At 29.5% G+C, this 17,786-nt stretch overlaps 1 protein-coding gene across 1 annotated transcript in view; it reads left to right on the forward strand.

Annotated features, from left to right (window-relative positions):
• tup (LIM1_Isl and LIM2_Isl domain-containing protein tup) overlaps nucleotides 1–17,786 on the forward strand; it is a 53,708-nt gene that overhangs the window by 22,940 nt on the left and 12,982 nt on the right. The gene's annotated exons all lie outside the window — the stretch shown is intronic.

The following is a 17,786-nucleotide window of genomic DNA, read 5'->3' on the forward strand; positions in this document are numbered from 1 at the left end:
TGACCACCTTTCTACATATACGAGTTAACTTATAAACGTTGACGTTCATATAAAATAATATAAATTAATTAACCCAAAATGCAATCATATATTAACTCTCCTTTTTGGAGAGTGTCTTGGGTTTGGTTCTTGTGTTGGCAGGCAAACAGTCAGTGGTGGTTCTTCTTTTTCTTTGTTTAGGTGGTGTGCAATCGTAAAAAATTTGCATTTCTTTGTTTTAAACCGGCTTTGCGTGTCAAGGACTCAATAAGATTTCATGCCGCTAACCAAACGGGAAAAGAGGAAGGGGAAATAATATACCGTACAACAACTACACCAACAACGATTTTCATTAGTATCATAAACATTTCTGTTGATGTTATTGTTTTGCCATCGCCATTGATGCATGCGTGCAGGCAATCGTCGTCGTCTTAATATTTACTAAAATAAAACAACTTTTTAATGAATAATAACCCAGGTTGAAGATTTTCTTCATTTCTATCTTAAGTTTTTTTTTTTTTTGAAACAATAAACAATTTTAGTCATAAAACTGAAATATGGCAACACTTTTATCTCTCTAGAATTTTAGACATATGTCAGGGTATAATGCAGTGCTTACGATTTATAAAAACCCTTAAATTATTCCGCAATAATTTTAGAGCTATTGATCCATCATAAAAACTGTTTTAATTTAAGACCAATTCGTGCCTCATTGCCAAAATTTCCTAGGCACAATACAATTCACGTTTCATTGTAATTATTTTGAACGGCCAATTAGGCCAGCTTTATTTTAAGCGTTTTGAGAGTGTGTTTCAGTTAAGAGTACATGGTTCGCTAACCTTAACAATTTCCAGAAATCGACCGTCCTAATACCAGCCACAATACGATCTTTGAAGCCGAGCTAATTGTAATCACCGAAGGTATTACACTAATACCCCGATCTTCCTCGCTAATTGGGCCTGTGCAAACGCGACGCAAACCGAAACGACGTAAAACGAAGCACGATTTTCCATACATTTGTATTGATTTTCATTTAATTGGTTCCTAGAAAAAATTGCTAAAAAAATAGATTTTTCAATACAAACATTTTCATATTAACGACTCAAAACGAAGTACTATCGAAGCCAATCAACGCAAACTGGAACAAAATCGGCGCAACTTCGAAATCACAGAAATTTTAAAAGACGCAACTTCGAAACCGACGCAGAATGTAGCGACTCAACCCCGGTTTGAGTGTTTAAAGTGCCATTGTTAATAGAGACATTGTCAGAATTTTCACAGATATTTAAGCTGCTGTCAGAGCAGCAGATATTTAAGCTGAGAGTACTAAAGTGTAATGAGGAATATGAGGAGGATATGTGAACCTTGAGATCAGTTATGTCCCAAGCTGGACTGCACTATGAACACTTAACATTTGCAGAAGTTCAAAACATGACTCAGGGAATTAGTATAGCAGACAATGGCGTGAAGAGACCGCAGAAATAATATGAGTGATCCCGATAAGTATAAAACGAATATCAGCATAAAATTGAGCATCTTATTGAGAATGCTAATAGGAGTCCTCACCAGGCTTGCAATTCTTGGGGATTTATACCCCATTTGAGAATATTTTAAAGTATTTCGCGGATTTTATGGGAATACAATATTTAGAACGAGTTTATAATGGCAATAATATACCAATATCTGAAACTTATATAATATTTCCGGAATGCAAACGTTGTTATAGCTGTATTTCTATAACAATTATATTGAAGATTCTACAATATTTAGACCGAAAATAGTATTTACAAGCCATTTCCTAATTGCCGGTTCAATTTAAGTAATTTGGATCTCCTGAAATCCGAAATTTTCACTAAATTTGGGGATATACTTAAAATATATATGAATCTATCAGCGCAAACGTGGTGTAACCCCAAACTATTTACTGAAGGGTAGGGGTAACTTACACCACTTTTACTCTAGTACTTTGTTATATTATGCTCTGTGAAAAAGCGATTTTTCCAGCTCCATCTGCTTTTCAATGCCAAAAGGTGGCTTACTCCAACAGCAACCAACAAAAATTGTGGGTTACACCACTTTTGCACTGATGGCCTCAAATACACAAAGAAAACAGATTCTTAATCGAATTTGTTGCCAATCCAATGATTCGGTTGCACACATAGAATTTTTCGGTTCTAGCACTGGATTCAATGCTTGAATTACACTTGTTTTCAACTGGAATTCCAGTAAAAATTCCTATTGGGATATATTTATTTCCGTTTGGAGCTAATAAAATGTACCTATCAACTCTGTCCTCACTTTATTGAATTGAAATCGCACCTTCCAAACATGGGTTTTCGGACAATATAGTCTCTAGATCATGTGAGAATGAGGAAGATAAATTACAGAACTTATTACAATTTAAACTAGATTGCGAATTTTCCATATATTTAATTACATTATGTGTTCTCTCTTTTCAACTAATCACATAGAAAGTGCTTAAGTGATCACTTAAGATTTCCAACTGGGATCATAGCGCTTCTACGAATGAATTGCCATCTACTCTTATTATTTTCAAATTCATAAACAATCTTTAAGCGAAACCAGAGCAAATGTTTAACTTAATTTAAAGTATGCCTCAATTTCCAAATAAAGTGCCAATGTAATAAAAATACCAAACAAAAAAAGATGAAAAACCCCAATAAAAAGTCCACAAACCTTTTGCTGTTGCTGCTCTGCCAAAATACAATGTTGCACTCTAAATACATCATATCTGGAGGCAATAAATGATGTAACATTTATATGAATGTGTGCAGCATGAGTATGTGTCTGGTGAATTTAGTTCAGTTTAAATGTATTTAGGAACAATATTTCATACCAAGTACCCAACACTAAATATCGCACCTTGTTTTCACAGGTTTTATTTTTTTGTTGAGGGGGGATGCGACTGCACATTGAAACAGCAGACTTAAAGGCTCTCGCTAAATAAGTACAAATTTTGTTGAGTCCACACAGTTAAAGTTTAGTAGTAGTTTTCGTTTGCTCCAAGAAAAATGATGCAAAATTCATTTTGAACAACAACAACAACAGCATCAACATGTTGTAGAGGTGGCACAATGTTAATGCCTGGTGTTGGCAAGTTATTGTAGGTATTTTGTGAATAACTAAAGCTTACAGGAGGGTCCACACATCTGGTCATATGATGTGGAGAACACCAACAAGCATCGTCAACAACCATCATCATCGCCATCACCTTTTGTAGACTACGAAACCAAACATTTCATGTCGGAATTTTTGTAAGAATTTTTTTCTGGTTTCTTTTTTTGTTTTGTTGTTGTATTTTCGTTGCAACCTCTTTGCAACATAACAGATATTCTAACATGCAGCGGTGTTTATTGAACTTTTTTTGGTGCATGTTTGTAAGAAGAAAAAAAATGCATAAAACATGAACGAATACGCTCGAAAATGAATAATAGTAAGAGCAATTGGCTTATTATTGTAACATTCAAATCAGAACAAGCTGTCAATTAACATAATCCACAGAGTTTATACTTCCAATATCTGAGATCCAATGTTTTAAGTTTGTTAAACTAAGTTTGTCTTACAATTCAAATCCTAGCATACTTTTTTATTTAAACGAAGTTTAAACTGGGTGCTAATCTTGTAAGCTTAGCTAAGCTGATAATTAAACAAAGTTTATGTAACATTTAAACTATTGCCCTGAATTCATACAATTCAATCTATAGTTAAACTCAATACACATCAAGTTATGTGTCCAGCAAACAATTGAGTGCTTAATGACTCATTTTAATCAACAATTGTATTAAAAATAAACACTTGATGTAGTAAGTAGTTCTTCATAAAGATTGTAAAAATATTGTACTATTTGTATTTAAAAGTGTCTATATTTGTTTCCACTCGGTATATGTATGTTTGTTTTTTCCATCAACTGGTGAAAAAATAAAATATATCACGACTTTAAATCAAACTTCTAACAATTTTACATGTTTTATGATCGTGTGAAATTCCATAAAAGCCACTGAAAAATACACATCACAATAAACTATTTACACACACTAGCAGCACTTTTATTGCTTATGCCATGAATCATCAGTATGATCATTCACAACTTTAGCATCAACAATAACAGCAGCAGACAGAAAGAAGTATCAACATCATAGATAGAATTAAAATAAATTTGTATCTTTATAAAAAATCTATGTAAAGATTAAAATTTTGCTAAAAATTTGTTAACTCTTTTAGTTAAAGTTTCTTTCTTTCTTTCGTATGTTAAACAAAATCAATGTCCAGCCATTGAAATACTCGTACAAACAACGTACCTACAATATATCTTTGTCTTAATAACCAGTAGTAAGTTTTAACTTAAATAACGTGCACAATTTTGAAGCTTCCATGAGTTTTAAACTTGTTTCCAATGTTCTTCCATGTCTGGGTCTGAGTGGCCATCATCACCAGCATCAGTATCATTGGACACAAACGAAAGACGAAAATCAAAACAAATACCTCATAATGTTACTACATTCATGCTACTTACGTTGTTGCTTGTTGTTTTCTGTGGTGCCTGTTACGTTTGGGGAGTTGTATCGAGGTTTGGAGTGATTCTTCTGGGTTTATTTGTTTGTTTGTTGTTCTTTCGTAATCTTATCGATCGTTGTTTTTTCTTTTACTTGGGTTTTCTGCATTTTGTGAGGCAACAACTGCATGTTGCAAGTTAAGGTTGCTGCTGGAGAAACAGAGAATGGTGTGTGCCTTCTGTATTTATTTTCAATTTTAAACTAAAACTATAGAAATCATCTTATGTACTTACGTCGTATGTATGTATATGTTTATGAACATCAGCAACCATGGATCCATCCATCTATACATTCAAGTACATTCAAGTTATACATAAATATATTTTTCTTTATATTCTTGCCACTTGTATGCAACACGAAATATGTACATACCCAGCTACAATTCAATACAATCAACCTATTAGAAATCTTGTGTGTTTCTGTTTGCGAGATTTTGTTTTTATTGTTGTTTTATTTAAATTTATTCAGTTCTTCATGTTCGATCTTTATACATTTTTGTTTTGGCCTTTGATAGATTTCCGACTTGATAAACATTTAAAAATGTCTGTATGTATAAATGACTACATTTACATATACATACATATGATTCTATAAACAACCCAACAAGCATTTGTATTGACTTTAAAGCTCATTATTATACCCATCACCATGAGTGGTAAGTTTTAACCAATTTCATTTGCTACCCCGCAAAGTATATAACTTGAAATAGGTTTTCCGAAACCTCCTAATGTCATTTGGAATTTTGATATTGAAACTCAAATGTGTCCATAAATCGATATTAAAGTAGTAATATTGAGAACATGCTTTTTTCCTGCTGAAATTGGAGGGAATGTATAAATAATTTTATTCATTAGTGGCTCCTTATATGTATATAGATGTGACGATCTAGCGATGCTCATCGGATCATGAGGAATTCTGATATTGAAATTCAATCGATTGTTTACCAAAAATACTTTATAATTTGTCTGCGTTACAATAATCAGCATCGGTTCATAAGTATCCGAGATATAAGCAGTAATATTGACAACCAGCTAATTTTTGTCCTGCTAAAATTGAAAGTATAAAGAAGTTTCTTCATTAGAGGAAAGCTCTGCTTTTAGTTAGTTAGATGACATCGTTGCGTCTTGTTCTGGCTCTTCTTCTATATATATAAAAATGAAATGGTTCATGTATGTATGTAATGGCATCATGTGAGAACGGCTGGAGCGATTTGGCTGATTTTTTTATTCGATTCGAAATTTTCAGGAGAAAAGAAAAAAATTCCGGGTAAAACTCGATTTTTTTTTGAGTCTAGTCAACTGTAAAAAAAAAAGCTCCCTAAAGTATGCAGTATAAATTTAGATATTTCATTTGCAAATAAATAAGAACAGGAAGGAATATGCGGGTTGCAGAAACTTGAAGAACTAACATTATTAAATGCTACCGGGCGAAGCCGGGGCGGTCAACTAGTTTTATATAAAATGTCTTAGATATCACACAAACAAAGGACTCTAGCTACGTGGAATGGTATTCGAGATGAATACAAAAATAATGTACTAGCGTTCAGCTGTTTTTTAGACATTTTAATATTTTTAACATAAGTCAAGGCAATTCTAACGTATCATAGACCTATAGTCCATTTTTTGTGTGGCCTTTGACCTTCAATATCTCGAAAATCAGAGAAAAAAGCTTATTATATGATGTTTTTATGTTTTTTTTTAGATATGGCGGGCCAACGGAGAGTCGAAATTTATTTTTAAAATATCAGCTATTTGATAAAATTATAAATTTAAATATAAAAGATCTTTTCAAGGACTACTTATATTTAAAATTTCAGCTCATTCGGATCATAAATGGATTTTTGCCAAATTTTATTAAAAACGTTAACGTTACCCACTTTTGAAACTAAATTGTAGGCAAATATTAATAAATATTGAAATATTTTATTACGGAATGAAATATTTATTTCATTTATTTGCTCTTTTAAATTGTTTAATATTTCAGGCGATTATGCCAAAACCAACTGCCTCGAAACTATCCATAATTTTAATATTTTGCAAAGAATCATAAACCACAAATATTTTTCCAAAATCTTGTTATATCAGGAATATGTAATATTTGTTCTAATTTTGTAAATTGTTGTAATTTTGTAAGAGTATTATGTTTTCTTCTAAATCTTGAAATCATTTTTAAACACGATATAGCAGCTGGTTTGTTCTGGCAATATTTAGTTCAATATCTTTTCAAACTTTTTCCTATTTTATTGTTAGCTGGGTTAGTGATTCCGTAATATATTTTATATAAAATTCTATATATGGTGTTCTCATTTCGTTATGAATAAAACTGTTCTTAGATAAAAACAAATACTTGTTAAATAAGAAAGAAATTAAATTATCACCAACATAAAACTCTATGGGAGGTTTATAGCCCCAAAGTAGATTTATTTGTGAACCAACTAAATATAATTATAATAAAACTGTTTGTTTTAAAAAAACCGAAAAACACTACATATCGATTTGTAATTTAATCTCAGTATTTAAATATTTGGTGAAATCACAAGCTATGTCATATTGACATAATGTCCTAATATTTCACAATGGTTTGAAAATGTTCTTATTGCCTTTCAAGCTAAAAATGTCCTAAAATAATACTACTCTTTATGCGATGTTTATTGTGTTATCGTAACCAACCAGCAGAGACCTATGCCGTACGCCTAAGTATCGGTTAAGCCGAGCCATCGAGTTGTGAAATATTAGGACATTATGACAATATGACTTGATAAGAGACCTTGTGAATAGACCAATTGTTAATAATAGTTAATAACAAAATAATCAAATATGAAACAAAACCAACAAAAAATTGGTTTAATAATTGCGTTTCTTACATTTTTCTAAACAAAAAATATATACAAAGTTGATGGCCAACTGGTGATTTGTTTGGCAGAAATGCAAATACTCAGCAGCAACATGTTAAAAAACAAGTTGTTATTTGACAGTTTGTAGATAAATATTTGTATAAATTGCTTTGAAAATTTTTCTTTGATATTTTGTTTTCTTGCACCTGACCACCGTAAACTACATACAATATAAGTATTTCAAGTATAAATAGATTTTTTTTTGGAGATTAATGATTTTTGCAAACATTTGCATTATTTGGCTTAATCTTGCCACCACCAACATGTATGTATGTGGGTGTGTGCAACAATTTATGTTGTATGCAACCTCAAACACCATTGATGACAAGATGTGCATCAGCCTTCCGCCAAATAAAGAAACAGAAATTGAAATGTGCATCATGGGTTTTCAATTGGAGAAGCAATCTGAGGTACGGATTTATTTGCGAAAGGGAAGCTTTTACAACGATGTTTGTATGTCGCTTTAAATTAACTCTTTGAAATCCAATTTTTGGTATTAAAAATCAATCAAATTTGTTCATAAATGAAAGAGATTTTTTTAAAGTTTTATTTATTTATAAGATTTTAATAAGGAAACAAAGCATATCATCATATTAAATGTAAACGGACGTAACTACACTTTTCTTTACTTTACAGGAGAAGCAAACAACGTATAGGTACTAAAATTTTGAGCTTGTTACGTTTTTACCTTTTAAAAACGATGGTTTTATGTACACTGCATTACCATCTAGATGGTTCTTGAAAGCTCTATTTCTACAATGACCTTCAAACTAGTATATTCGTATTCTAGAGCTTTCAATGTTAATGTCGGCAGCTTAATCATTTAGTGTTGCCATACTTACAAACAATTCTCAACTCAAAGCTTTTATTCAATGTTGTATGTTCCACAGCTATTTGGATATGTTAACTGCTGTTAACATAAAATATAAAGGTTGAGAAGGTTTTAACCGTCTAACTATAGCCTTGCCATACTCCCTAAGATGTTTATAAATGAAACCTGAATACCCATAATATAAATTTATAACTGCTGTTGAGTTTAAACTTCACAGCAGAAGCACAACAGCAAACAAAAAAAAATGGAAAAACAAAAAGAAGTCAAATACGTATAAATACAACAAGTGGTATTCATTGGTAAAATCAACAAAATTTAAGCAATTTTGCATTTGTGCCATCATTTTCATCGTCATCCCCACCATTTATTTAACCAAGCAGCGGAAATCATCACAGTATAAGCTTCATCATCAGCCATATCATCATCCTACTATTAACTCCTTCAATTTTGCAAGTTTTTTTGTCATCAGTTTATAACTCTTTATTCTGTTGATTTTAACGTGAAGACAAATCGTCTGCGTTTCTGGTGTTTGAATGTGTATTTTGGTTACATTTTGTTGGTATCAGGACCAACCTAAGAAGTTGTCATCACAGCCCAGATGACAACACTGATAATGTTTTTTTTTTTGTATTTTATTTCATTTTTTTATCACTATTATTATTTGAATTTTCATTTGTTTTGTGTTCATGGACGCGGCTTGACTTTAGGACAGAGAGAAATGTGTGAATCTTGGTTGGAAATATTTTTTTTTTGGGATACAATCATCAATGATCGTTAAAATGAATGAATAAATGAATGAAGAACTTCAAAAAAAAAGAATGCAGGTTCTCGTATGTATGTAGGTTTGTAGAGAGTGTAATATATATTTTTTTTATATTAAATATAAAACAAAGGAAATATAAAATCAATTTTAAGGTGCGGTTGTTGGGTTATTTATGGTCTAGATAAATATTGAGACAAAAACCAAGTTTATAGATTCTTGGCGCCAATAAGTAAAATAAAAATTTCAAAATCATTTTAGTTGGATTTCTTATGTGTGTATTTCCTTCCCTAACTAGTAACCCTTAACAAAAGCTTAAAGTTTCCATTGACAGTTTCTATGGCAAATATTCTTATTTTATATAACTTAATTTACTTTTCAGAGTAACGAAGACTTGTAGAGAGTCTCTGGTGGGAATCGAACCCGCAAACACCAATACTAGCACATTACACACTAGCCAATATTATTACAATTAAAAAAGTAACCGATTTGTTTAACCCATCTAATAGTTAAATGTTAATACTTTCAATGTTTATACAAAATCCGAAAATGTGGATTTAACTGCTTTATGTATGAACAAATGTTGCTAGCAACATTTTTTACACTATAACTAATTGACAATTAAAAATATAAATGTAGTAGAAAATTGGAACCCAACAAAAAAACACAAATTTTGAAATTAAAATCATGTTACAGAAACAAATATTTACATAATCTAATGATAATAAACATTATTTGGCCACGTTACGTTTCATCTTCTCTTCTCATGTAACAACATCCATCATTGTTACTGAAACAACAACAAAAACGAAATATGTAAATTTACATTAAAATACACTCACTAAATCAAACAGAACAGGAATGGAAAATCAAATTTTTGCTCGGTATCAAAATGATATTGAAATAGTTGTAAAATTTAAAGTTATAATTATATTCGTATTAGCGTAGGTCTGTGTTGTAAATCGTGTAGAGAAAATATTGTCATACACACAATTATCTATGGAAAATATTTATCCAGAAATGGTTTATAGAATACACCGTTTTACACAATATTTTCTATAGAAATCACTGTTATACACAACATTTTTTTATTAAAAATACTGTTATACTCAATATTTACTATAGAAAATACTGTTATACACATAATTTTCTATAGAAAAAACTGTTATACACAAAATTTTCTATAGAAAACACTGTTATACTCAATATTTACTAAAGAAAATACTTTTATAACAAATAGTAAAACTGTTATACATATAATTTTCTATAGAAAATACTGTTATACACTTCATTTTCTATATAAAACACTGTTATACTCAATAGTAAAACTGTTATACACATAATTTTATATAGAAAATACTGTTATACACTTCATTTTCTATAGAAAATATTGTCATACTCAATATTTACTATAGAAAATACTGTTATAACAAATAGTAAAACTGTTATACACAGAATTGTCTACAATGTTATACTTAAAATTTACTATAGAAATAATTTTTTATAGAAAAAACAGCTATACTCAATATTTACTATAGAAAATAGTGTTATACACAAAATTTTCTATAAAAAATACTGTTATACAAAATATTTTATAGTAAAACTGTTATACAAAACATTTTCTATATACAAAACTGTTATACACAAAATTTTCTATAGAAAACAATGTTTTCTATTGTCATTGTCTATAGAAAACACTGTTATACTCAATATTTCCTATTGAAAATACTGTTGTAACAAAATGTTTTATGAAAAAAAAAAACTGTTATACACAAAATTTTGTATAGAAAACACTATTATGCACATCATTTTTTATATAAAATACTGTTATACGCAACATATTTCACACTTTTCTTGAAATCCAAGTATCATTTGATTCAGCATTGACATGACTCTTTTCTTTTCTATATGGCGAAATTAAAAGAAATCAAAAAAAAAAAAAACATTAACACGACATGAACGGACATGTTTATATCGAACAACAAATCATTAAGAGTTTATAGGAATGTGTTAATTTATCATTTTTTTATATTAAATTATGAAAACTTTTTTCTATAAACAAAAAAGTCGTGGAATACTAAGGTATTTCTTAAACAACGAAATACATAGTATCAAATAATATTTAATATTTCCATCCCTGCTACATTCTACATACATGAATGTAAAACCTTAGTGTTGTAACGAATTACAGCAGAAAAAAAGCTTTGAACAAAATGTATGCCACTACATAGATGATCAAGAAGATATAAAAGCACAAATAAATATGTATGAACCAATGAATGAAGGTATGAGAGGGGGAAAACAGAGAATAAAATAAATGCAAAAACAAGACGAAATTCATGTAATTAGATAAAAACATTTAAGCTTAACGAGATATGATCAGGTTTTTGTCTGTAGTTTATTATTGTTGTATCTGGCTGTAGTAACTAAACAGCAACAACAACAGCTATACTAATGACAAGTGATAAATATAGACAAAATCTATACAAAGAGGCAGAAATTAAAAAAAAAAAATAATTCATTAACAAAACTTTAAAAATGCTGCTGTTTCTGGTTTTTTTGTGTTTAAAAATATTGAAAGAATAATGAAGCAAAAATGAAATCATTTAAATTTATATGAAATAAATAAAATTCAATTTAAAATGTTTTTTTTTCTTTTTGGATTTTATCATAAAACAATTTAATTTTCCAAAAAAAAAAAGAAATCGTAAAAACCAAAGAAGCGAAAAAGCCACAAAAGCAACATGGTGTATGAAACATTTTCTGAATTTAAATATGGATGTATGTATGTGTGTGTGGTAGTGTATGAGTGTACTATGTCTATACGAATTTCAAATAAAACACATGGCGGCGTCTCCAAAATGTACGAAATAACTGCTAACTGAAAAAAAAGAAAATGAAATTCCCTGTGAACAAAAAATTAAAAAAACAGGCAGTGAATTTTTGGTACACAGAGTTTGTTAACCAAAAACACCACAACATGGCATGAAACCCTCAAAAAAATATTGGCAACATACACAAGCCAACATGAAAAGCAAAACATACACACAGACACTCGAGAACACCAATACTAACAAACTGTTATAAATTTAACAAAATGGCAAAAATATTCACTCACACAGACTCACACACACCAAAATATAGACACAGAAAAAAGTATTTGCCACAAAATGCTGAACGGAATTCACAAACAGCCAACGAGTGCAAAAAGTACCCACTCGAACACTGCTCTAAAAAGTTCAAATCCCCATTATGGTTATAATGGGGCTGTTAAAGTGTATCCAATACCCAAACACCACTACAAATACAATAAACATACATACACTTACACACTGACACTACGAAAACCGATACTTAATAGAAAACTGCAAAAAAAAAGTTACGAAATCTCTCTCCTACCACCCTTCAACCTGTTCCTAGCAAAGGAAATCGGCAGCAGCAGCACGCATTGCGCAGGTCATTTCATTTAGATGTATTTATTATTTTTTATCCACAATTTTTAACATTTAAAGCCTTAATATTAAGTCCAGGCTTCTGTAGTAATTTTTTCTTAAATACTTGAACATTTAATTCATTTAAAATTAATTGAAATTTTTTTGGAAAATTTTATATTTTTAGGGAAATATTTTCATTAATATTTTTAGAACTTATTATTTTCTCTAGAAGATGAAAATGTAATCAAAACCACTTCAAATTTATTGATAACATCCTTGGCACCATGTAAAAGATTCGTATTGTCTTTTTATAATGCTTCTAAAGACTGTTTTCAAAACTAGTGCTTTAGCACGGTTTGTGGATAACTTTTTCCCCACTTTTGTTGCATTACTTTTAAAGGTAAAAATTTTAACTATTTACTAGTTTTTATTTATAGAAAAATTATTGTATAACAGTTCATTTATAGAAACATTTGTATATAACAGTTTTATAGACAAATTGTTGCATAACAGTACTTTCTATATAAAAATGTGCGTATAACAATTCGGTTTATTTTGTGGTTGCATTTTTAGAAAATTGTGTGTATAACAGTATTTTCTATAGAAAATTGTGTGTATAACAATGTTTTCTATAGAAAATTATGTGTATAACAGTGTTTTCTATAGAAAATTGTATGTATAACAGTATTTTCTATAGTAAATTTTGTGTAACAGTATTTCCAATAGAAAAATGTGTGTTTAAACAATTTTGATTATTTTGTGATTGTATTTCAAGAAAATTGTGTGTATTACAGTATTTTCAATAAAAAATCAATTTATAGCAATTCTTTTAAAGAAAACTTTGTGTATAACAGTATTTTATATAGAAAATTCTGTGTATAATCCTCATTTTCTACAGAGACGTTCGTGTATAAAAGTATTTTCTACAGAAAATTTTGTATAAAACAGCATTTTATTTATAGGAACTACGCTAAGTCTAAATAATACAAAAAAAATTAATGTTAGCATTCTGAGGTTGAAAAATTATTGTACTATTTAAAAATTATTTTGATACCGAACAAAACTTTATTTTTTCGTCCATGCCTAAAAAACTGTTCACATTAGGATATATAAGCCTTTCACAATCTAATAATAAGACGCATTCTATACGACAAAAACAAAACTTCACAGGAACACTCTTCAATTCCCATAAAACTGTATAACAAATAGACTGGCGACAAAATCCAAGTCGTCATATTCAGACCGAACCCGAAATAAAAGACTGATGGGCAAACAAAACCCCGTGAAGGATTTTGTATAGTTGGTTCGAATTTTTATTTTATGGACTCCCAGACTAAATGATTGAAAATTAAACCAATTATTTATTTTGCAAATCGAGATTCCTTAAAAGTTTTTAGACGTACTACATAATCAAAAATGAATGGTTAAAATTTAACTTTACATGCAAATAAAATTTAGTATTAAAAATCTCCAAAATCGGCCAATGGCTGAGATATAAACAAGAAATCTACAACAATCTCGATTTTACCAAAAATTTATACGCAAAAATAAATTGTTGGAAACTCACAGATAAACTAAAGAACTAATTCATCAAAAGTTCTAAGGATTATTCGACTTGACAAATTATCTTCTTTAAGCTGTTTGAAATGGTTAGGCAAAAGCTTGTAAGTTCCTTTTCAGTTGAGAAATTATGTATTCAGAAATATTTAATTTTTTTGTTACATATTTATTAAGAATTCTAATTTTTTTATTAATCCCTGCTGATATTGTTTAATTATTTCTTTTAATGCTGAAAGTTTAGAATAATTTTAATAAGAAACATGATAAAATTCGGAATCAAGAAATTATCGAATTCAGTTTCTCAATAAAAATAGTTAAAAGTGACAGCAGGGGGAAAAGCAATGTGACGAAGGCCGTAGCGAACAAGAAAATACATTTTTATTTAGAAATGGGTGGCTAAAATTAATTATGTATTCTTTAAAAGTATGACATGACAGAAATTTGAAATTACATACTATATACCAATACCCCGTTTTGCGTCGCTTCGATCTGCATCGTTTAGAATTTCTGTGATTTCGAAGTTACGTCGATTTTGTTTTCTTTGAAGTTGCGTCATTAGTGTTTTGATTTATGTCTAATTTTATTTCAGAATTTTATATTAGTATTTCAGAAACTTCCATTTGTATTTCAGAATTTTTAAATTATACTTAAAACTTTTATAATTGTATTCGAAAATTTTGCAATTGTGTGTTCTGAAATTTCCATTTGTATTATTTCTGTTAGAAATTCAATTGGAAATTTCTGATATACAATCGGAAAATTTTGAAATTCCAATAATCATTTGTACTGGAATTCAAGTTGAAAGCAAGTGTAATTCATGCCTTAAATTATAGTCAAGCATTTGAATTACAGTTTTATTACACTTTATTTCAATAGCATGCTCCAGTAAAAAGGAAACATAAATTCAAGTCATATGTTTTTTACTTGACAAATATTTAATTTTTCCAATATTTTTCAACTTTAAAACATAATTTATATTTACATTCAAGTCAAATTCCAACAAAATGTTCAAGCGCTTGTATTTTTGGGGCTTTGTTGCTTTTTGGGATACAATTAGAAATTTCTGAAGTACAATTAGAAATTGCTTAAATGCAATTAGCAATGGCGTAGTAAAATCTACATAAAAATATTTCATGAAATCAGATTTATGTACTTATTTTGACAGTAGAAAAATTAAATTCAAAAATATTACAAAAATTAAATCATTTATTTATTTATTAAAATCGAACCGGTTCAGTTAAATCATCAAATATTTCAATAACTTGAGCCTTTGCTGTAAATTTTATTACTTTGCAAATACGTGTATATCTTTTCTTACTGCCAAAGGAAAAAAATAATGACAAAAACATAAAAAAAGCTTAAATTTTCTTTATGAAAAAAGTCAAAATGGAGGATAAATACAACATTTGTATGTATGTAGTATGTAGCTTAAAGATACCATAATAAAAACCAACCCCACACTCTTCTTGAACACATGAATCCATACAGACTCCTCAAATACTTATAATAAAAAACAAAAAAACATTTAAGATTGCGTGCGCGTAAATATAACGAAAAAAGGAAGAAAAACAAGTAAGAGTGCTATATTCGGCTATGCCGAATCTTATATACCCTTCACCTTTGTTGTGGATGCATTATTATTTTTTATAATTAGTATATATGTATGTACATTGCCCACTTTCAGCGTACAGCATCCTAAATTTATCAAGAACACAAAAAACAACAACAACGCCAAACGAAACAGAACACCAAAAGAAAAAACAAAAACAAAATACGCAAGGCAATGAAACCAACACACATCCAAACATACGTTTAATTGTATAAAAAACAACAACAACGCCAAAAGAAACAAAACACAAAAGAAAAACAAAATACGCAAAGCATGCACATTCAAACATACGATTTGTTGATTTTTTGTCAAAAAATCCAACACACAACCAAACATACGTTTAATTGTATAAAAAACAACAACAACGCCAAAAGAAACAAAACACAAAAAAAAACAAAATACGCAAAGCTTGCACATCCACACAACCAAACAAACGGTTAGTTGTATAAAAAACAACAACAACGCCAAAAGAAACAAAACACAAAAAAAAAACAAAATACGCATAGCTTGCACATCCAACCATACGTTTTGTTGTTTTTTTGTCAAAGCATGCAATACATTGTGTTTTTTGATGAAATTTTCAGAGGTTGTCTCGGATTTTTGCTCATATCTCCGTTATTTATGGACGGATTTTGCTGATTTTAAATAGCAAAATTCTCGAAAGTATGTCTGACAGAATTGTTGAAGATTTGGATCCCGGAGATATCTGGGGCCTTCAGAAAATTGATTTCAACAGACAGACAGACAGACGGACAGACAGACAGACAGACAGACAGACAGACAGACAGACGGACATGGCTTAATCGACTCCGCTATCTATAAGGATCCAGAATATATATACTTTATAGGGTCGGAAATGAAAAATGTAGAAATTACAAACGGAATGACAAACTTATATATACCCTTCTCACGAAGCTGAAGGGTATAAAAATACAAGAACTTCATTATGAACAAATAAATAAGTAAAACGTAAACAAAAACAACAACAACATCAACAACGATGATGAAAAATAAACCTTCTTAACTTCTGTATCTCTTCTAACCATTTGTATGTATCTGTATCTTGTATAAATGTTCTTTATTTTCTTCTATCTTATTAAACGTAGCCATCATGTTCTTCTGCGACTGACTATAAAGCAATGGAGGCCAACAGATAAAAAAAACACACAAACTTACTATATACAGAACAAAAAACCAGCAGGCTTAAAGCTTTAACATTTAATAGCCACGACTACCAACCAACAACACAACATCATCACATCCAAAAGATACAAAATAATGTTGAATGTTGTATGTAGTACTTGTATATATACAAAATATTTATCTTTTTTTTTTGTTCTTTTATATGTAAGTATGTATGGATTCAAACCAAATGTATATATACATGAGTATTCATCTATATAAATGTACGTTAGTACATACATATAATCTTGTCTGCTCCGCCTTTATAAATAATTCATGATATCTACACCAAAATGTTGATGATGATGATGATGCTAAAGATACGTATTTGTGTAGATATGTATATAAATATACATGTATGTATGTATGAATGTTCATAGTAAAGAGATTGATGATTATACTACATACTCTAGTTTGCTGTATTATTTACTTTATACACTTGCAATTTCAAATACTCGCCAGTACTCGTAAGATTTGATCAAAACAAAAAAAACTGAAAAAAATTCAAAACTGTGTGCAGAGCCCAACTAAAAAAAATTTTACCAAGCAAAACGTTTTTTAAGCATCACTAAATACGTCAAAGTTTGTTTTTATAGATGAGAATAAAAAAAAAAAAACAAGAACTGAAAAGTTTTCGCATTTTTTATGTCAGGTTTTTTTTTGCAGTCTCTTTTTTGGTTCACCCTAAAAATATACTTGACTAAAAACGTTGGAAAACCAGATGAAAGAAATAACGACAGCAAAATCCCCCCCAAAAAACAAACTTTTTCAATGGTGTTCTTTACACTATGTTGTTTAAAAAGTTGTTCAAGAACATGAACATGATTCTTGAGTTTTTTTTTTTTGTTTCTGTTCAAAAATTTTACAAAAAAAAAAACAGAAACATATTTTTTTACCTTGTTTGTTGCAAAAAAGTTTATTTTTGGTTGAAAGTTACTTTAAATAGAAGACAATTAAAAAAAA

This window comes from Calliphora vicina, chromosome 2, assembly GCF_958450345.1.
Source record: "Calliphora vicina chromosome 2, idCalVici1.1, whole genome shotgun sequence".
In the NCBI taxonomy this organism is placed as follows: Eukaryota; Metazoa; Arthropoda; class Insecta; order Diptera; family Calliphoridae; genus Calliphora; species Calliphora vicina.